At 36.7% G+C, this 22,004-nt stretch overlaps 1 protein-coding gene across 4 annotated transcripts in view; it reads left to right on the top strand.

Moving 5' to 3' along the window:
* COL21A1 (collagen type XXI alpha 1 chain) overlaps positions 1 to 22,004 on the top strand; it is a 210,861-nt gene that overhangs the window by 61,433 nt on the left and 127,424 nt on the right. Inside the window, exon 2 of one of the 4 annotated variants that reach the window (XM_086707102.1) lies at positions 21,524 to 21,648. The exons of 2 other annotated variants lie outside the window; for them this stretch is intronic. The gene's annotated coding sequence lies outside the window, so the exon portion shown is untranslated. Of the gene's footprint in view, positions 1 to 19,016; positions 19,132 to 21,523; positions 21,649 to 22,004 lie in introns of those variants that run through there. One more of the 4 variants, XM_086707104.1, reaches the window with a different exon arrangement.

Raw genomic sequence — 22,004 nt, 5'->3', positions numbered from 1 at the left:
AAAGTTAGCTGTTATTCAGGATACTATCAGGAAGAACCTTGTAGCATTTAAGAGATAGCAAATTTTCTGTTTTTGGATGAGTTCAAGCAGAGTGTGGACAACATTTTGGGTTTCATCTGACTCTAATAAGTGTTCAAATGTTATTCTCTTTCTTAGTTATAAAAACCATTCCTAAATAAAACATAAAATGACTGATGGTCTTCCTTGAGTCTTGAGTAAGTAAGAAATAGATAAGGTTGACATCAGGTAGGCATAAGTAGCACTGATATCATTCAGTGATATTAAATTTGCTTTGTGTTTTGATAATGAGGCATTGACTCTAACTTTTCTTTCATAATGTTCCCTTAGTTCCCTCTGCTAACCAGTATTAGTTAATTGCTTGGATTCAGTTAGGCTATTTTCTGTGTTTCTGTAGCATCAAAATTCTTTGTACGTATATTGTGTGCCCTTTTCTTGATAGAAGCCGTAGCTGGCTTGCTATTTATCTCTCCATCTAACATGACATTTATTAAGCACCTCCTGTATGCCAGGTGCCATGCAATGTGCTAGGCATGTATTATATCATTTGAAAGGCATGTAATAAATAATCAGTGAATGAATGAACATATAATTAACCATAAAAACAATATTATTTGAGCTTCTACTATGTATTATGCAGTAATACTGTTATTATTAAAAATAAAAAAAGTGTCTACCCCATAAAAGCCCTTAGTTTTTTGAAGAAGCAAGATGCATTTATCATAAACTTCTTCTACATAGTTAAGTGCTTTGATGACTACATCTTCATAATACCTCAGTGCTTATCAGGCATTCAATAAATCAGGTACTTAGTAAATGCTTAAAAATCACTATTTCAGTGGATCACATTCAGTGAATAGAGAAACAAAATATTCATCACAACAGAAGTCAGCTGTTTGACAAAATACTATTTTAACTGTGTAACTAAATGGAATTTATCTTGATGATACCACAAAGGATAGATATGGTTCACTAAAGCAATAGATACAGTAGATGTCATTTTTGCTAATTACATTTCTATAAACCAAATCAGGTTTTTAAATTTTAAATCATCTGAATTTGTAAGAGGTTTCACCACTTTGGTTTTACCATTACTCACCCCACATAAATTGGTGAAAATTTTGCAAATTTTCAGTGCAAAATTATAATGGGGACAGCCTCCTTCCTCTACAATAATTTTTCTCCGTGAACCTAATCACCGATTTCATCATTCAGAGTACTTAACGTACATACTAATCGTTGAAACTTTTTTTCCTTCCTGCTTTCTGTGGGCAGAGAGAAATACTAAGATTGTGTCTGAGATAAAGACAGCACCCTTTAGTTTTACTTCCGAATATAAAATGAATCCAAGATTTAAAAAGTGTGAAGTAGTAAATACCAGTTCAGAAATCCCAGACAGTTGTGTTCAATATATTATAATATATTCAACACAAAGAGAGGAGACATAAAACCTACTCCAAGAATTAAAAGGCATTTCAAGAATTTATGCAATAGGCCCTCATTTCACACAAGGTAAACAGTTACTATTTTAAAGTGGCACTCATGTGATGGGAACTACAGAGTACTTACTGTATATTGGGTATTTTCTCCGCAATGGAAATGAATGAGGGACGTGTTTTATGTCCATCTAAGTGGGAGCTGTTCCTTGTAGATGTACTGCAGTGACAAACCACGTAGTGGTCTCATTATGCAGTTAAGGAAAAGCCCATGACTTTAAGAAGTGTTGGGAAGTGTATTAAGAACAAAATAATGATATGGTTAACAACTTCCATGAAGTTACTCATGATGGTTTTCTTACACTTTATTTTTACAAAGTGAACTACTTTTATGCCTTGGAGTAATGTTAGAGACCAGTTAGGAGTAGAAGACCCCTGAATGTTCATATTCATCAAGTATGTTTTCTCTGCTTTGAAAGCAAAGTACTTTAGAAAGGTTTGAGGACCTTCCTGATATTTTATATCAAGCTAGTGTTGTGTTAAGTGTTTTAATGCTTTCCTCTTTGAAGAAAAAGGTAGTAAGTTGTGTTCAGATAGTTTTATCATACAGATCAAGGAATGGGTTATCTTCTCAGTTGGGGACGTAGAATTTTTAATAGCGTGTTTCACGTGTCACAGTATGTGAAATGCTTGAGCCTCCATGATCACATGTAGTCCTCATGACATTGATATTTAATAGAGTGGGCTTCCGATATCTGTAACATGTTGTGGCCTGCAGCTGTCAGAGGGGCCCAGTGACGAAAATTGTGCATCTGCAGCTTTGCAGAGCTGGGGCTGGAGTGGGATTGTGTCTTACTACGTGTTAAAGAGTGGGTGGAGCTGTTTTGAGGTTCCTGGGATATCTTCTATCTGTGGATAGAAGCCTTCTTTGTGCTTAAGCCATGGGCTGACAACTGTAGGTTGCTTCTAGAGCAATAACATTAAACCTTCTTCCAGGTAAGGGAGGCAGTATGTTAGATTGGGGAGAACATTGTTTTGGGAACCACTGGACCTTGGTGCTGATATTGGCTCTGTCATTGCATTTGAAATTGGTTAGAATATTTAAGCTCACTGAGTTCCAGCTTTTTTTTTTTTTAATTTTTAAAAATTTTTGAATGTTCATTCATTTTTGAAAGAGGGAGAGAGAGAGAGACAGAGCATCAATGTGGGAGGGGCAGAAAGAGAGAAGGAGACACAGAATCTGAAGCAAGCCCCAGACTCTGAGCTGTCAGCACAGAGCCCAATGCAGGGCTTGAAATCACAAGCCATGAGATCATGACCCGAGCCGAAATTGGACACTTAACACCGACTGAGCCACCCAGGTACCCCACTGAGCTCCAGCTTCTTATCTGTTGGTAAGAACAGACAGTGAAACAGGGTTGGAAGGACTTTCTGGTACCTTTCAGTCAATAAGTCCATTTTTCTTAAGGGCCATTCCCTTTATTTTTCTTTTAGTAGGAAGTGTCTTATTTGTTGATGGCATTTAATGCATGCTATACTGAGTCTCAGAGAAAAGTCAATCCTTAGTTGTCACTGCTATGGAGCCCACAGTTGGGCTGGATTTCTGTTCTAATCTGGTGATTGAGTTAACTGAGATAAAAGCTTGACTTAATTGGTAGTTTGGCTTCAGATGACCAAATAGTGGGATTCTACCAAATTGTGTCTTCTGTTTACTGGCCAAATTATTCAGACAGAGGATACCATTCAGCAAAACTCGTAACATGTCCCTTCGTAGAAATCTTATTTTAATTAAAAAGCTAACATCATACTTCTATCACATTTGAGAATATTTTGAAACTTGATATATTTCTTCTTGTTTTGAAACTTGATATATTTTATAATTACCACTAAACTCTACACTTAAAAAGTTTCTTAAAAATATGGACTGGCCACATATTTTTTTTTATAAGAATTCACACATTTGAAGAATATGCATATCACTGAAGTTGCTTTGGAAAATGTAATTAGGACTTACCTTATAAATATACAAATTTATTTTCTCATGTACTTGATTTTCAGAAAGAAATGACTAATTCATCTTGTTATTTAAATATGAAGAATGTTGAGTCAGAGGTCCTCGAATTTTTTCATTGTTTCTTTAAAAAATATAAATGTGTAGAAAAATGCAGCTTAGTCCTCATGTGTTAAGTTTTGCCCTGAGTAAAAAGACACATGTTAAGAAAAGTATAGCTCTAAGACTCTACAGGTGGTTAGGGACAGGAATTGAACTGGAATCTTGCCATGGTCAGAGGCATTGAATAATGCTGACATAGTATTGGCTGTATATAAGTATTGAGGCTCTCACATCTGTGTGAGGCTGACTGTAATCAAGAGGTCTGTTGATGATTCCAATGGGTATTACTTGGATAACAGAATAGAGCAGGGGAGAGGACGGGATTCTCAGCATTTCTTTGAGTCATCCTAGTGTGGATTGGGCTTTGAATGACATCCTTGGCCAAAAAGAAATTTATGTGTGTGTGAATAGGGGATGGATATCTTTTTGTTGTTTTTCCTTTTGGTTCTATCACCTTTTGGCTCTACTCGGTTCACAATTTCAAAGCTAAAATATGAATTTTCTAAAAATAAGCTCTTCTCCAAAAACAATATTGTTGGTCTTCTGTGTGGGGTTGGATGGTCTCTGGACTGGTTTGGTTAGTTGGTTGGTTGGAACATAGCTACTAGGGTACCAGTAGGTCCTGTGTGCCAGTTGACTTTTAGTGTTCCACAATGGCATTCTGTACACTTCGTCCTAGCCAATCGTTCCACTGTTGTGTGACCCCAAAGGAAGTCATCTCAGAAAATGCAGATGAATTAGCATCACTCTATCGTTGTGAAAAAAAAATATCTTACAGTGGTGGATGAGCCATCAATGTAATTAACTGATTGCCTATAATATGTAAAGCATAGTGTGGCTTGGGGGAATTGGTGGTTTTAAACTCTGTGTCTGGGAACTCGCTAGTCAGGCAACTAAGAGATACACATTTACACGTGAATGTATATTACCTTACAGGAAAGTGATGGATGCCTGCTTAAAATTTGCATGTAATCTATAGTATTTAGGACAGAATGGGGAATTCTTTTCAACTAGAGCAATCAGTTGTTTTTCCACTCATGTATGCGTTGTATCTTATATATATATTATATATATATTATATTATACATATTATATATGTATGTATTTTATATATATGTATTATATATAGTTTTTTTAAATATAAGCAGGAGTGAAAAAAATTACTGAGTTTTGACTTCTTATAATGTGTGAGAGGCTTTATAAGGTGCTTTTATGCCATTTCATTTAGCATTCACAATAACCCTTCAAGGTACATAGGATAGACTTCTCACTTTAAAAGAAGAGGACAGTAAGATTCTGAGACATGAAGAAACTTATTTTAAGTCATACAGTAAGTGTAAGTAAGTAAGTGGTAGATGAAGGATTTAAATCTGTTTAAGTAAAAGCCTATGATCTTTTAGCAGTCTGTGCAGGAAATTACAGAAATGCCTAGATATGGACAAATCTTCAGAAATGTTTCCATCTTGATCTATAGGTAATTGCACTGCCAGGTCAGGATGGTGGACACTTCTGCACATTGAGGTTGTGGAACAGGAATGGGGGGCCCCAAGAGAGTACAGGTGTAGTTTAAGTAGCAGCACCACGCTTTGAAAACTAGAAATCTGGGTTAAGTGAACATGTAGGAGGAGGGATAGTGGCCACCCAAACTCCTAGAATCACTTAATGTCATACAAGTGTTTATGCCCAGTTCTTTTTTTTTTTTTTTTTTTAATTTTTTTTTTCCAACGTTTATTTATTTTTGGGACAGAGAGAGACAGAGCATGAACGGGCGAGGGGCAGAGAGATAGGGAGACACAGAATCGGAAACAGGCTCCAGGCTCTGAGCCATCAGCCCAGAGCCCGACGCGGGGCTCGAACTCACGGACCGCGAGATCGTGACCTGGCTGAAGTCGGACGCTTAACCGACTGCGCCACCCAGGCGCCCCGATGCCCAGTTCTTTACTGGCAAAGAACATGTCTCTGTGAACTGAAAGCTGGTAGGAAACAAGGCTGACATTCAGCAATGGATGTCTGTGTATAGGTATCTATCCCCCATTTAATGAGTTTCTAATATATGATCGCACTCTGAAACACCTTTTGGTGGCGGAAGATGGACATGTATATAAGCAGTTGTTACATCAAAGGTTCTCTGAAGTTCTGGTGTGAGGCAGAATCCTACGTCCCTCTGAGAGTGGGAAAGATGTCATTATGGAAGGTAGCACACAGATTGTGATGTTTAGCAGGAGTGGATAATTCTTGAATGTTAGGTGGGGACTAAATCATGAAAGGGCTTATTTGAGGAGGGCTAGAGCTGAGTCCTGAAGGCAATAGGAAACCATTAAGGGATTTTAATATTGTTAAATTTAAACATTTAATTAAATATTAAAAAATTAGAGAATATTTTAAACATAAATAATATAAACGCCAGTGAACCTATCACTCATGTTTATTTGTTTCAGATATTTCTGTATTAAAATTTTTTTAAATGTTTGTTTATTTTTGAGATAGGACAGAGTGCAAATGGGCGAGGGGTAGAGAGAGAGAGGGAGACACAGAATCTGAAGCGGGCTCCAGGTTCTAAGCTGTCAGCACAGAGCTTGACATGGCTTGAACCCATGAACCGCAAGATCATGACCTGAGCCACCCAGGTGCCCCAGTCCTGTATTTTTTTAAGTAATACATTTTCAGATAAACAGCTAGAGATCTATCTTCATGCCTTTCATTTCTTCAAGCCCAGAAATGATTGCTGTTTGAAGGTTGCTGTGTTATTCCCAGGTATATGTTTGTACTTACTCTATACTTACGTACCCCCAAACAACATATATTGTTATTGTGTAAAGTTTAACATTTATGTAGATGGCATCATACTGTTTATTTCCTCTGGGAACTTACTGTTTTCACTTATATTGGCACACATAGCCCTAGAACATCCATTTTTACTGTCTTGAAATAAGTGTTCACCCTCTTATTGATGGACAATTAGGCCGTTTCCGTTTTTTTCTGGTTACACATAATGCTGCAGTGATATAGATGTCTCCTTGATAAGTCTACTTTTGTACATAGTTATATTTTTCACAGGGTACTCCTTGAAATAAAATCATGAGATTATAGCATATGCTTTTTTCAACTTTACTAAGCATTGTAAATTGCTCTTCAAAATAGCTGTACTAGTGTATTCTCATTCTTAGGAGTATGAATTGCTATTTTCCTATATACTCTTTAACTTTTGTTAACATATTTTTATGGGTGTGAATAGTATTTTGTTCTATTTTGTATTTTTCAATTATGAAGATTGCTCATATTTTCATTATAGACATCTAGGATTCCTCTTGAGTGTCTCATTCACAATCTTTACCTATTGTCTTATTGGATTATTTCTATTTTTTCTTCTGAATGTAGGCATCAATATCCAAGGCATCAGTATTTGGTTGGAAGTGCACCTGGCAGATATTTTATTGCAGGTTAGGTTTGTCTTTTAACTTTATGATGTCATTTGTTATGAAAATAAACATTTCCTCCTTATCTGTTGTTAAGAGGGTATCCTATATATTCTTCTAAGAGTTTTGAAGTTTTGCTTTATATATTTAGGTCTTTAATCCATCTGTACTTGGCTTTGGTATATGGTGTCACTAGGGATACAATTTTATCTATAATTCCCCTCCCCCATATGATTACTAGTTGTCATAGAACATTTATTCAATAGTCCATCTCTTCAGAACTCATTTGTAATGCAACTTCTCTTTTGTAACAATTTCTTATATGTAGGTGGATTTGTTTCTAGGGCCATAATTTATTGATACCCACTGTTTTGGACAAAACTTTTGCCAATACTGAGTCTTTATAAATATTGTAGTTTTAAAATAAAATTTGATATCTGGTAGTATAAATCTATTCCTCCGTATTTTTCTTTCTCAAATTGGCTACTTTTGGCCTGTTTCCCCCTCATTTGATTTTTTTTTAATCAACTTTTCAACTTGTACACCCACAATCAAACACAAAACACCAGGGTTTTGATGAGAATTACATTAAATGTTTAGATTAATTTGAGGGAAAATCTGTTACCTTTTTGATATTAAGTCCTGTCATGAACACATTTATTTTCCCTATATTTAAAACTCTTTGTCCTTCAATTATAGTTTTGTTCTAGTCTCCCTAGACATGCCATTATTTTTACTGCCATTGTGAATGATCTCAGAATGTAATTTTTGAAATTTTTTGCTGCTAGAGTAAATGGAATGGTATTTGATTTTTAAAAGTGTACTTTTATATGCAGCATCTTTCTTAAAATATGTTATTGTTAATTATTTTAATGTAGATTTTTAAATTTAGATATTTTCCCTAAGAATATTGGTAATTTTATTCGTTTCTCCATCTTATACCTTATTTTTGTCATCTTAGATGGTGTTTATTACAGAGCTAAATAAAAGTGGTGATTGCAGCATCCTTGTATTATTTCTGGCTTTATTCAAGGAGAATTCTTCTAACATTTCACCATTAATTATTATGTTTACAAAGATTTTTGGTTTTATCATACTAAAAAACTTTTTACTTTCATATGGTAAATAGTATTGTGTATTTCAAGGTAATGAGTGTGTGTTGAAATTATCAAATATTTCTTCTGCATCTATTTCACTAGTTTGGATGGGTATGGAATCATAAAGCCCCAGCCTCTGAATATGATGGTGGGTTTAGAGCAAATAGATAGAACCTTGGGGATTTTGTTATTAGTTGTGAGAGGGGATAGACGGAAAACAGCTTTTGCAAGACACACATGATGCTGATTTAGGATAGCTGGGTAAATGGTAGGGTCATTTCTTGAATAGGGAATAGAGAATAGCCATTTTTTACGAGTAGATTTTGAGCTCACTTTAAGATTTGTTGAAACGGAGATGTATGTTGGTTGTTTAAAAGTTGATGTTCTGCAGAGTTTTGAATATAATTATTTAAAAGTCGACTTTTGGGGCACCTGGGTGGCTCAGTCGATTAAGCATCTGACTTCTGCTCAGCTTATGATCTCGTGGTTTGTGGGTTCTAGCCCCGCATCGGGCTCTCTGCTGTCAGCACAGAGCCTGCTTTGGATCCTCTGTCTACTTCTTTGTCTGCCCCCACGCTCTCAAAAATAAATAAATTAAAAAAAATAGAAATGGACTCTTGAATGCAAGAGTTAAGTATGCCCTGGAGATAAACATTTGTGATGTGGTGATATCAAAGTGGAAGCTAAAGCTGTAGGGGAGGATGAAGTTCTTCAGTGAGAGTTTGAAGAATTAGAAAAGCAGAGGCTCTGGCTAAACCCCAGGAACCTAGTCACATAAAGGTTAATATAGGGGGGACTCTAAGAGAAGTCTGAGAATAAGTCACTCCTAGGGAACGTGGTGTCAAGGAAGAGTTAGGGGAAAAATTTCAATAAAAAGAAAAAGCCATCTATATAAGCCAAATGCAGGGGAGGTTAAGAGAGATGGTTAGAAAGAGTTGACTTAATTTGGCCCTTAGGAAATCACTGGTGCCTTAAACAGGAGTGCTTGAGTCAGACACTGGATTGTAGTGGGATCACGCTTTAGCAGGAAGTGAGGGATTGGAGGGAAAAAAATGAAGACCTCTCTCTCTCATGAAGCTTGGCAATGAAGGCAAGGAGAGAAAGAAACATGCAAGTAAAAGAATCAAGGGAAGCATAATCTGTTAAGAACTAGTTGTAAGTTTCCCAGTTGCGGAATTGTCATATGAATGATGCATAGGAGGTTAAGCTTTAGTTGAATGTGATTGTGGGATAGTTACTGGATGTTGGGAAAAGCTGATCAAGGTTGTATGACTGGACAGTTTGAATTCAGAGTTGATCAGGTATATGTTTGCTTGCCTTTTGGCTCTTGTTGTGTCTAAAGGGCTTGAGATCACGCAAAAGAAATCCATATGAAACAAATTCAAAGGCTAGAGCTAATCCTTGTATAACAGTGAGGTCCTTAAAGAAGGGTAAAACCTTTAGTAAGTGTAAAACATAATTTAAATGTTTAAATGTAAAATGTTTAAGAATATTTTAAATATATTACTATAAAACATAAATACTTTGATGCCTTATTTGGCTTAACAGCCATATGCCAATAATCAGCTGGATCTTTAGTTTGGAAAAAAATAATCTAAAAAAAACCCCCCAAACAAACGTAGCCTTGCCTGTTTGGAATCGGATGTTGGGTCTATTTTGGTTATCATGATTCAGTAAATGCTATTAAACCCACAGACTCTGCTAGTCTGTAATAGAGGAAGTTCTTGTCCCTGTTCTTGCTCCAACATTAGAATCAAAAGACAACCATATTCTAGATTCTGTTTATTCTGGCACAACTTAGTTCATTGGATTTGTTTCCAATTTAAATGATATCTTTGCCAGGTGAAGTTGGCAACAATTAAAGAAATTAAAAATACGTGTTTAATCTAATGAGATCCTTTCCGTGTATTTAGCTATCATTTGAAAATTACTTTATGATAGTATGGATAAATTTTTCAAGTTGCCAAATTTATTTTTATAGTTGAAATTACCCAAAATTGCCAACTTAAGTTGGGCTGCAACAAACCAATTCAGGGTTTCCATGGAAACATGATTTCATCCCATCTATGAAAACCCATTTTGTTTTTTCTTCTTTATCATGGAACTTGAATCTCTACAATGTTTTTCCTGTGATTTCCTGCTCCAAGAAAAAGAAAACAGGTTTCCAATTAGACAAATATTCACATTTGCCCATTAAAGTTTAACCCCAAGGGACATTTTCATTTAGGGAGATAAACAATGGTCACAGACTACAATCTTTCCTATTTAGTTATGACAATGACTATGTGTTTTTGTTATTTTTGTTTTGTATTTTTAAATACTTTGGCCAACCTCCAGTCACAATTATTCCAAGTTATGTTAAAATTACTTCATACTTCTAATATTCTTGTTACTGAGTGTGTAGCTGATTTAAAAATCTTCAGCGAAAGAGCTGTGACATTCTTCTTCATTTTTATTTTCTCTCCATGCCTACCCCAAAGCCTGACACAAACTGGTTCTCAATAAGTATGTATTGAGTCCATGATGCCACAAATATTTCATTGCCTTCTGTGGGCTTAGAATTATTAAGGGCTCTGTGGAATTCAAAAGACATATATAAGATACTTTCCTGTTTGTGACTGGGCATCTAGTGAGGGTAAAGGATGAAATGTAAGTCCTTGCTGCTATTTAACCTCACACAAGCCAGACCTTTGCTATATCATTTAATCTTTATAAGAGTCCTAGAAGGGCTGTGGTATCATACTCATTTTTCAGATGAAAAAACTATGGCTCAGCAAGAGTTGAGAACTTTCCCAGTGATTAGTGACCATGGTTTGAATCCTTGTCTTGCATGGACAAGTACACTTACTCGCTGGGGAGACCATTCTTCTACACATAAATCCATTAGTGAAGTAGTTGATGTGATTGGTTGTGAGGAGTTTAGACAAGGAAGAGTTATGTGGATGAGAACAATCAATAATATAAATGAAAGCGCTCTGTACTACATGATGAACTTCTGTAAATCTCACCAACACTATGTGTTTGTTTCTTATCCAGTGAAATAAAATGTCTTGGCTCTTAAACTTGTTTCTTAAATGTCTGTGATTTGGTTTTTTTAATCATTTTTCTTATTATTATTTTTTTAATAATTTTTTTTAACATTTATTTATTTTTGAGACAGAGAGAGAGACAGAGCATGAACGGGGGAGGGTCAGAGAGAGAGAGGGAGACACAGAATCTGAAACAGGCTCCAGGCTCTGAGCTGTCAGCACAGAGCCCGATGCGGGGCTTGAACTCACGGACCGGGAGATCATGACCTGAGCTAAAGTCGGACGCTCAACCGACTGAGCCACCCAGGCGCTCCTTAAGTTTACTTATTTTGAGAGAGAGACAGAGAGAGTGATGGGAGAGGGGAGAGAGAGAATCCCAAACAGGTTCCAGTGCTGTCAGCGTGGAGCCTCATGTGGGACTTGAACCCAGAAACTGTGAGATCATGACCTGAGCTGAAACCAAGAGTCAGATGCTTAACCAACTAAGCCAACCAGGTGCCCCTATGATTTTTTTTTAAAACAGGTTACACAATGGTGTAATTATACTTTTGTTAAAAACAAAACAAAACATCAAGACTTCATGTAAATTGATTTTGCTGATTATCACAGACTGACTGGTCAACCTTTTTGTTTTCATGGAAAAGAAAACCAAGTCCCAGGGAGCAGTCCCAGCTGATTTCTTCCTTTCTCTCTTGCTTAAATTCATATGATATAGCAGAATCAGGCCTAATACAATCTTGCAAAACCCAGTCTAATATTTTCTAAGCCACATAATGCTTGCACTCCTTGATTTTTAGCAGATAGATACACGTCATTAATGGATAAAAATAGTTCTAATAATTTTTGAGAATACAACTTTCTCCTGCTTCGCTAAGCTATTACAGAAACATCTTACTGTGGAAACCATGCATTTCACATCCTGTACAAAATATTCTTAAAGATCACTGAGAACTTTAAGTATATTATTAAATTAGATGATAATGATGCTTTGTATCTATCCTTTGCCTGTTTTTTGGTACCTTTTTCTTGGCGATATTTTGTTTCTTTGTCAATGACTCTAAATTTTACTTTTTACCCATGTTTTCTCTTGTTAGACAGGTCTAATACATGTGTCCTAATTTCCTGTCTGACCTTTAGCAGCATTAGTGATCCTTGCTTAGATCCATTATTTCATGAGAGATTGCAAAATGTGATTTTCTTTTTTTTTCCTTTTTATTTTGAGAGAGAGAGAGAATGAGAATGCACAAGTTAGGGAGAGGGGTGGGGGGGGGGGAGACAGAGAGGGAGAGGGAAAGGGAAAGAGAATCTCAAGCAGGCTCCATGCTCAGTGCAGAGCCTCGTGTGGGGGTTGATCCCACACCCCTGGGATCACAACTTGAGCCAAAATTAAGAGTCGGTCGCTCAACTGACAGAGCCATCCAGGTGCCTTGCAAAATGTGATTTTCTAATTCTGTTATTCTCCCGGCATTTATTAACTGTTGCTTCATCAACTGTTTTATTACCCTGAAGTATCACAGATGTAGGAAAAGAAAATTCTTGTCTTTCTTTACTTGTATACTAGCAACCTCCAAAGGTGACCCATGGTGTTTTTTGTATTTATCATTGTGAACTCATAGGTTTATCAAATTGTTAGGCTTCAATCCACTGTATTATTATTTTTAACGATCAGATGCTTTCATTGCTACCCAGTAGGAGCCCCTCAATTTAGTTCTCTGGTCCTTTTGATCTAATCCCAGTAGTTTTTGAGACTTCCTTGTTGTAATGACAAGATTTCTGTCATTACAGATCTGGAATCTGCTGTTTTCCCAAAGAGCCCTGGGTCCTTTTAATGGAAAATGGTATTTAGAAACCATAATTGGGATGAACATAAAATGTTCATTTCCACCTATTTCCTTTACCCTGGCTCCTCTTTTGTTTATACCATATATTTTGTATTTATTATCCCATATTGCTATTTTTTTTTTTTAATTTTTTTTTTCAACGTTTATTTATTTTTGGGACAGAGAGAGAGACAGAGCATGAACGGGGGAGGGGCAGAGAGAGAGGGAGACACAGAATCGGAAACAGGCTCCAGGCTCTGAGCCATCAGCCCAGAGCCCGACGCGGGGCTCGAACTCACGGACCGCGAGATCGTGACCTGGCTGAAGTCGGACGCTTAACCGACTGCGCCACCCAGGCGCCCCCCCATATTGCTATTTAACTTTGCATATGGTTATGTTTTATTTTCTAAGTAGGCAGACAGGGGACATGCATGACTAGAACTCATACCTCATGACTTGTTATCCAGCATTCTTTTTGGTGTAACATGGATGAATTGGAAGATTAAGTTGCTGGAGAATAATTTGACCTGAGTTAGATGTTGAAAATTTTCTTAGCTATCTCTTTGGAAATTGATGTCTTTACCTTTATAATAATTTGTTTTAAAAACTAGAGGTGAATTAAAAGAATTAAAATTAGGCTAATATATGTTAATATAAGAGGAATTTAGGGATAGAAAAAAGGGCTACATTTTAAGCATAGCTTAAATTACCAACAGAATCCTATGGCCTGATTTCAGTGGATTTGCTGGCATAGGCAAATAAAATATACTTGCTCCATGTTCCTTGGCTGTCTTTTACTGGCCTCAATTTGAATGCCTGCACAGATGTGTGTATTTTGTTGCTTGAGTATTCAGAAGCTCCTATGGCCAGATGGAGTTTTAAACCACTCCACCAAACTACAGACAACCAAGTTACTGCACTTCACTTTGTCTTGTGTGGGTTTAATGGATGCTGTGTAATGTACAAATGAATTGCGAAAGTAGTCACCCACTCTGCAGCAGGAAGGTAAACTCTGCAAGGTATAACATAATATCTTTGAATTTGTTAGTCTATCTGTGAAATGGGGATTTATAATTACCCATCTGTCCTACCGCACTAGATTGTTGTTTAGAGAAATATAACCAATGTCATTTTTTAGATATCCACAAATTGTTACACACAATCAAGGTAGCATTGATTAGTTATTTATTTTGGGGGGGCTTGCTTGGATCTGTGAAATGGCAAATGTTATAACCATAGTTCTGTTGTTTTAATGATAACTCAGACTCTAGACCAAACTCTACATACATCCGTATGTATATAGGTGAATTATTTCTTAATTTGTTTTCTGCTTTGCCAGCATTTTGCCCTTTTAAAGTCTATCTGTCCCACTTAATGCTTCTTTCTATAATAATGTCAGAAATCTAGAACACAATAGATGTGTGTGTGTATGTGTGCATGAAAGTGTGAGGACTGCCATTTGTTTCTCCACCTTTTCCTGTTTTACAACGTAGTTTAAAGGCAGAGCCTATAAATAAGCCTGAGTGTTAGTGTCCCAGGAGGGGACTATTTTTAGTCTTCAGTTTTATGTGAAGGTTTTATAGCCGAGCACAGCAACCAGATTTTGAGATGGCATCTTTCCTGACAGTCCCTTATTTTGAAAGCTTGTATTACATTCCTGATGGCTCCTCCTGCTGATTCCCATGCCTTTACCACTGACCCACTGCAAGAAACATTAACTGCAAGGAGACAAGAGACACAGAATTTGCTTTCATTTGTATCCGCTGTTCTCACAAATTTACTCACAAGTAGTTACTTTGATTTTAATAAAATGTTAGGGACTGTGACAGTGAAATGTGATACAACACAGAGGGTAAAGAAATGGAAGAGAAGTGAAAAGTAAAAAAGGATAATAATTGATCAGTTGATCTTTGTCTTGCTTTCTCTGAGAATCAAGTGTTAAAATTTATAGAGCTCCTGGGGTGCCTGGGTGGCTCAGTCGGTTAAGCATCCAACTCTTGATTTTTGTCTCAGGTCATGCTCTCAAGGTTCGCGAGTTCAAACCCTGTGTTGGGCTCTGTGCTGACAGTGTGGATCCTGTTTGAGATTCTCTCTCTGCCCCTCTTCCCACTTGTGTGCACACACCTGCATGTGCTCTCTCAATAAATAAGCTTTAAAGCTCTTTGATTTGGGAAGTGGGACGATATACTAAATGTGACAAAAACTTGATCATGATGCACCTATCCTTAAAACCCTCCATTGGATTCACTTGGCATTTAGGGAAGACAGTCCTAAATTTAACATACTGCATGTAGGCCTTGGTACGTCATTTTAGTCCTGCCATTTTTTCTCTTGCTCTTACACGCATGCTTCACTGACCTTTGTTCTGTTCATAGAACAAACCAAACTTCTCCATCTGCAAAAGGGAAGGTTTATCCTCAGTTCTGGGCAAGGATGGCTCCTTAACATTACTCAGCTGTCAGCTCAAATGGCATCTTTCTAGAGGCCTGTTTGGACTTCTAAATCTACAAGAGCCCTTCCTCTCCTGGCCCCAAGTTACATGTTACTATTTGTATTTCTTCATAGCATTTACTGTTATGTGAAATTATCTCACTAAGTTACTTCTTTAGCCTCTGGAACAGGAACTGCATGAAAACAGATCCCTTATCTAGTTTGGTCGCTGCTGAATTCCCAGACCTATCTGTCACATAATAGGCACTTATTAACTGTTTATTGTTGAATGAAAATAGTCAAGAATTCTAGGTGAGAGAACCTGAGATTAAGTGTTGGGTCTGTTGTTGATTAGAGCTCATGTGACAGGCAAGCCATGGTACCTAAGCAAACCTTATTTTCTTCAACACTTCCCAAGATTAAATGAAGTGCTGTAGCCTCAACCATTGTAAACTACACATTTTCATTATCACAAGAATGTGAGGTCAGAGAATATGGATCATTATTTCTGTAGTTGAAAGGAAGATTATGGATCATCAATTTCCTTTTTTTTTTTTTTTTTGAACATTATGGGAAAGATATTAAGGAAAAGTTAGTGGCAGTGTTAAATCTATACCCTGGATTACATGGTGTGCATTTAGCCTAATGCATATCCACATTAACAGGTGAACTCAGTTTAATTCCTACATTCTGCTGGATCAAGAATTATTCCTATAGCATTAAAAGGTTAAATGTTTCCAAGACATTCCAAGACATTCCAAGACATTGTTTCCAGGATTTTCCATGTTTAAGGGTGGCATATGACCACTCTTTGAGTAGCAAATTTTGAGACATTTTTGCTTGAAGAGATTCTCTGAGTAATGCTTTCCACTTTGGGGTTGCTAGCTTACTTCTCTACCGGGGGAATAGGAACTGTAGGGGTTTAAAATTTTGTTACTTATTTATCATTTTTTGTATTACCTTACATCAGAATTTCTAGAACTTTGGTATACAGTAGCATATGGATATGGGAAACTTTTTATTTTTAATGTTTGTTCCCTTGCTCTATAGTCTGAAGCTAGTGGGTAGGGCTAGGGCATCCATATGTTTAACAAACTCCCCAGGTGATTGACGTAAATGCTAACAGGGATATGTCTCAGTTTATATGCATTGCACTTAAGCATATGTACAATGAAATAGTTATAAAACATATTTATGAAACATTCCAGTTATGTTTGTTATGTTTCAAAGGCTAAATAATATGACTGTAACATGTATTTAATGCCCTTTTTATATCATCTACTTTAATAGCTGTCTATTTAGAATTGATAGGTATTTAATAGCTGTCTATCTAGAATTGAATGAAATTAGACAATTAACTTTAGCCCAGGAATTCTGAAGGAATTAGATACTACATAAAAATAGTAAGGATGATTTTGGTAGAGGAGCAGAATAACTTAACTTTGATGCTTTTGGGGTGGAAGCCAGTCAATATTTATTAGCATAACTTATTACCATAAAATAGTACATCCTGGTGATGACTCACCAAAAATGCTTCTCATTGACATTTTTCGACCTTTATAGCTCTTTGTCCAGAGGGGCCAGCCTAATTTGAAAAATGACAGCGACGATGTTGATTGTTTCTCACCGAGGTATAATTTATATACAACAAATTATATAATTATCAAGCCACAAGTTTAATGGGCTTAGATAAATTTATACACCAGAATAACGTCACTGCAAGTGTAGATGTTTCTATGACCCAGTCAGTTTACTTATGCCACTTTCCAATTGAATTCTTTTTTTTAAGTGTTTTTATGAATTTATTTTTGAGAGAGAGAGAGAGAAAGAGTTCAAGAGAGAAGGAACAAAGAGAATTCCAAGACCACTCAGAGCCCAGTGTGGGTCTTGATCTCATGAACCGTGAGATCATGACCTGAGCCAAAATCAAGAGTCATACACTTACCCGACTGAGCCACCCAGGTGCCCCTCCCGTTGAATTCTTTCATCTAAGTCAAATGTTTCCTGATTTCTAGAACCATGGGTAGGTTTTGTGATTTAGGACTTCGCATAACTGGAATCATGCTTTATGTATTCTTTTGTGTTTGACTTTTTTCATTACACAGAACAAATCTAAAATTTGTTCATGTGTTGGTTATAACAATAGTTCACTTTATTGTCATTGCTGTGTGTTATTTCCTTATGTGAATATACCACACAACTTGTTTGTTTGTTCTCATGTTGATAGCACTTGAGTGACTTTTAGTTTGGGACAGTTATGAATAAAACTACTATAAACATCCTTAAAGTCTTTTTGTAGGCACATGTTTTCCATTTCTTTAGGTTTTATACCTAGCAGAGGAATTGTTGGTCATAGTTTAACTTTTCTAAGAGACTGAACCTAACAGTTCTCTAAAGTGGTTATTTCATTTTCCACTCTCACCAACAATGTATGAGTTCCAATTTTTCCACATAGTCTCAAAAAAACATTTGATACTGTCAATTTTAAATTTTAGCTATTTTAGTGGGTGTGAAATGTTACTTTATTGTTTTTAACATTTATTTCCCTGATGACTAATGATGAGTTCTATTTAATAGGTTTATTGGCCATTTCTGTATCTGTCTATGTAATGTATCTATTCAAGAATTTTACCCGTTATTAAAAAAAATGGATTGTTTTCCTTTTTTTTTAAATGTTTATTTTTGAGAGAAAGAGAGAGAGAGAGAGAGAGACAGAGAATATGCAGGGGAGGGGCAGAAAGTGAGGGAGTGAGGGAGACAGATGATCGATGTGGGGCTTGAACTCAGAACTGTGAGATCATGACCTGAAGTCAGATGCTTAACTGACTGAGCCACCCAGGCACCCCAGATTATTTTCCCTTTTATTGTTGATTTTTAGGGGTTTTTTTGCCAGTAAATTATTTTATTTTTAAAAAATATTTTTATTTTTATTTGTTGAACTATGATTGACACAAATATCTTGTTAGTTTTAGGTGTATCACAGTGATTCAATATTATACATTACAAAATGATCCTCACAATAAGTGTAGCTACTATCTGTCACCAGACATGGTTATTACTGTACTACTGACTATATTTCCTGTATTGTTATATCCTCATGACTTACTCATTTTGTAACTGGAAGTTTGTACCTCTTAATCCTCTTCTCCTGTTACCCCAGCCCTTCAACCCCACCCCTGTATGGCTGTCAGCAGTTTGCTTTCTATGTCTCTCAGTCTATTTCTGTTTTCTTTGTTTATTTGTTTTGTTTCTTATATTCCACATAGGAAGGAAATAATATGGTATTTATCTTGTTCTGACTGACTCATTTCACCTGGCATAATACCCTGTAGGTCCATCCAAGTCATCACAGATGGCAAGATTTTATTTTATTTTTTTATGGCTGAGTAATACTGTAGAAGTTTAAAAAATATATGTATTCTGGATATGGGTCACTTTTCTTGAGTATTGTGAATATTGTCTTAAGGGTGTTTTTTGAGGAACAGAAGTGTTTATTTTGGCGAAATCGAATGTATCCATGTTTAAAGTTGCTAGTGGTTTTTGTGTCCTAAGAAAATTTGCCTAATCCTGAGGTCATGAAAATATTCTCTTAAGTTTTCTTTTAGAAGCTTTATAGTTTTAGCTTTTACATTTAGGTCTATGCTTTATCTAATTTTTGTATGCAGGATGAGATGGTTCATTTTATTGTGTTTGTCCAGTTGATCCAGCACCATTTAGTGAAGAGACTCTTATTCACTTACCTTGACACTTTTATTGAAAATCAATTGACCACGTAAGTGTGGATCTGTTTTTTTTTTAAGTAATTTTTTTAAATGTTTGTTTATTTTTGAGAGAGACAGAGTATGAGCGGGAGAGGGCAGAGAGAGAGAGAGAGGGGTACACAGAATCAGAAGCAGGATCCAGGCTCTGAACTGTCAGCACAAAGCCTGACATGGGGCTTGAACCCATGAACTGTGAGATGACCTGAGCTGAAGTCAGACGCTTAACCAACTGAGACGTGTGGGTCTGTTTTTGAACTCTACTGGGTTCCATTCTGTATGGTTATCCTTATACCAAGAGCACTCTTTCTTGATTATTGGAGCTTTATAGTAAGTCAGAATCAAGTAGTATAAATTCTCTTAATTTTGTTCTTCTTAATCAAGATGGTTCTTTGTTGAAAATTGTTCTTCATTTAAGATGGTTTTTCTAATTCAAAATCATTTGAATTTTATATAATTTTAGAATAAGTTCATCACTTTCTTTTAAAAATATGCTGGAATTTTAATTGGGATTGTGTTGAATTTATAGGTCAGTTTAAGAAGGATGGACATGTGGGGCGCCTGGGTGGCGCAGTCGGTTAAGCGTCCGACTTCAGCCAGGTTACGATCTCGCAGTCTGTGAGTTCGAGCCCCGCGTCAGGCTCTGGGCTGATGGCTCGGAGCCTGGAGCCTGTTTCCGATTCTGTGTCTCCCTCTCTCTCTGCCCCTCCTCCGTTCATGCTCTGTCTCTCTCTGTCCCAAAAATAAATAAACGTTGAAAAAAAAAAAAATTTAAAAAAAAAAAAAAAAAAGAAGGATGGACATGTAACCAAGACTGAGTCTTTTAATTGATGAATATAGATTCTTTATTTGCTTTTTTTAATTGCTCTCAACAATGTATTATATTTTTTAGGGTAGAGGTCTTTCACATTTTTCATTAGGTTTAGGATGCTTCTGATACTATTAAATAGAGTATTACATTTCCCCTTTCCCCCTAATTTTATTGCTAGTATATAAACTTAAAAAAACCCTACTACCCTTGTTTCTTGTGGCCTTGCCAAATTGACATCTTCAACTAATGTCTTGGTAGATTTCAAAAAGTTTTCTATGGAAAAATCATATCTATAAATACAGTTTTATTTCTTTATAGGCTTTATATCTTTTATTTTCATTTTGAGTATGACAGTGGCTAGGACTTCCTGTACGGTTTTGAATAGAAGTGCATTCACATTTTGAATAGAAGTGAGAAGAATGTATATTATGCTGCTGTTAGGTGTTCTGTAAATGTCAGTGAGGTGAAGTTGGTTGATATTTTTGAAACCTGTACAATCATTAATTTTTTTGTCTAATTCAATGATTACTGAAATGTGAGCATTAAAATGTCACATTTTTATTTGAATTAAAAAATTTTTTAATGTTTATTTTTTTTTTATTTATTTTTTTTTTTAATTTTTTTTTTCCAACGTTTATTTATTTTTGGGACAGAGAGAGACAGAGCATGAACGGGGGAGGGGCAGAGAGAGAGGGAGACACAGAACCAGAAACAGGCTCCAGGCTCTGAGCCATCAGCCCAGAGCCTGACGCGGGGCTCGAACTCACGGACCGCGAGATCGTGACCTGGCTGAAGTCGGACGCTTAACCGACTGCGCCACCCAGGCGCCCCTTAATGTTTATTTTTTTTGAGAGAGAGAACGAGAGTGAACAGGGGAGGGGCAGGGAGAGAGAGGGAGACACAGAATCTGAAGCAGGTTCCAGTCTCTGAGCTGTCAACACAGAGCCCGACGCAGGGCTTGAATTCATGGACTGCAAGATCATGACCTGAGCCGAAGTTGGCCGCTTAACTGACTGAGCCACCCAGGCGCCCCTGAATTATTTTTTGACATATTTTTCATGGCAAGCATTTCAGTTTGTATCTTTTTTTAACGTTTCCATCTCTCTTCTGAAATTTCCCATATTTTTGCTCATTGTTGTTTGTCTTACTCATTAGATCCTTTAACATATTTATGATAGCCATTTTACATCATCTCTGGATGTGCTTATACTATTTTAATCCTGATCAAAAATCAGATTTTTCTTGCTTCTTCTCACATCTTGGGAGACCCTTGGGAAATTTCTTTCAGCTTGTCAGTATGATTTCCAGCCTTTTGTATTTACAAGTTCTGTTTTTCTCTCTTGTCCTTTCTTTGGCTTTCTGCTTTTTTTTTTTTTTAAGCTTATTTATTTTGAGAGAGAGAGAGCGAGCGCGCAGGAGAGCAAGAGAATCCCAAGCAGACTCCGCACTGTCAGCACACAACTCCATGTGGGGCTGGAACCCATGAACTGTGAGATCATGACCTGAGCCTCAGTCAGATACTTAACTGACTGAGTCACCCAGGTGCCCCAGCTTTCTGCTTTTTGAATTCTCTTTCTTTCTCCACTGTAGTTAAGAACTGGCATGTCTCCAAGGGATTTCTGTTGAGTTCTGTTGCTTCCCCCCCCCCCCCCCCCACCCTTCAGCATGCCAAAGATTTGCATTTGAGGAATTCCCTGGATACCTGAACAGGGAGAGGAAGGTAGATCTCTCTTGTTGTTCCGTGTTGTTCTCAATTTTCTCTGTAGTACTTGTCTGTTCCATGTACTCTGTTAAGACTCATGGGTAAGTATTGCTGACTAGGGGCATACTCTTTCTGTGTCTGGGACCCTCCTGAAGAGGATTCCCTTTCTGCTAGGGATGAAATCAGCCCAGAATCTCTTCTATCGTATAAAGGATTGCTAACTTTTGAAATTTTACTCATTTAAGTTTCTTTAAATCCTGTCTTTCCCAGTGGGTATAAAAGACTATAGTTGTGTAGTTTATCTGGCGTTGGTGGGAATGATAGTGTCTTGCAACTTTCCACATTCTAACCAGAAGTGAAGTCCTTGGACTAAC

Source organism: Puma concolor, chromosome B2 (genome assembly GCF_028749965.1).
Source record: "Puma concolor isolate L17-30 chromosome B2, mPumCon1.1.hap2, whole genome shotgun sequence".
NCBI classification, from domain to species: Eukaryota; Metazoa; Chordata; class Mammalia; order Carnivora; family Felidae; genus Puma; species Puma concolor.
Note: the sequence above shows the minus strand (reverse complement) of the source record. Positions and strands in the feature narration are given on the sequence as shown.